We start from the raw sequence: 1,248 nt of genomic DNA, 5'->3' as shown, positions 1-1,248 counted from the left end.
GAACTGAAAAAAAAAATGAAAACGGCGATTTTATTTGAAATTTTCTACTTCATTATGTTCGATGCTAAAAATGATAAAAAGAAAATTAAATAAAGTATTTCGATGAAAAATCCAATTTTTTTAAAAAAAACTAGTAAAAATCATGAAAATTGCTTAGTTTTGAGTTATTTAAAAAAATGACACATTATGGTTTTAACAACTTAAGAGGTTAAACTACCATAATCAATCATAAAACCCCTTTAACGCAACTGCTATTGCAATATTCCTTTTCTTTTTGTCTCTAGTCCTAGTCCCTAGCCTATCAGTTGTTTCGTTTATTTTATTTGCATTGCATTCTTGTACAGCTCGACCAACGATTCTCAAACAAAAAGAGCGAAAGCGAGTAGAGTGATCGAAATGCTTTTCGGAACCTTCTTGGACTATATACAGTCAGAAGAACAAATAAACCTGATTTCGACGCCGCCTGCGATATTGGTCATTTCGTATTGCACTGATTCTATGCAGACTGTACACGATGATTACTACTCAACAAGTTTAAACAAAAGGAGATCTAAAATAGTTATATCCCTTCCACTTTACCACTGCACATACCTCTGTCGCGGCTACAGATACTTAGGCCGAGCTGTACATCTTTATTAACCAAAAGAAAGTTTTAAATACAGTGTTTTGATGTCATAACGACAAGGACCTTCACCTGACGTTTTGGTGATAATTTACAACTTTAAATACGTTTTTATTTAATGATAATAATTATTATTTTAAAAACAAATTTAAGGGGGATTACGACTACAAATCTGTATCAGCATTAATCGTTTTTCAAAAACTGACTTGCACCATGCTATTTGCTCTCACCGCTCTTTCGCATTCCCTTCTGACCCTCGGGTCGTTATAATGCATGATGACTGTTTGAAATCCGTGTTACGCAAATTTTAACCACTTCACGATTATATTTAAACCGTAAAATAAATCATAAAGATTAAATATAATGAACGGTACATATCAAAATATTGAAGGCTGTATCATAAAACAAGAACTGATGCCTGTTCTTTAGCAGGAGAATCAATTAAATAGCTGTATAACAAAAACTTACCGAATCAGAATATTCCTGTTGATGTAAGGCATTGGTACTCCCTGATCTGCTCTGTCCAGGACTTGAATGTCTCCTGGTCCGATTTCCTGAAGTATTTTCGTCGTCAGCACTCAGGTAATCCTGTAATTTTGTGAAAGGAAGCGACTTAAAGAATGATC

Source organism: Agrilus planipennis, unplaced genomic scaffold (assembly GCF_000699045.2).
Source record: "Agrilus planipennis isolate EAB-ADULT unplaced genomic scaffold, Apla_2.0 scaffold85, whole genome shotgun sequence".
Classification (NCBI taxonomy): domain Eukaryota; kingdom Metazoa; phylum Arthropoda; class Insecta; order Coleoptera; family Buprestidae; genus Agrilus; species Agrilus planipennis.
Note: the sequence above shows the minus strand (reverse complement) of the source record.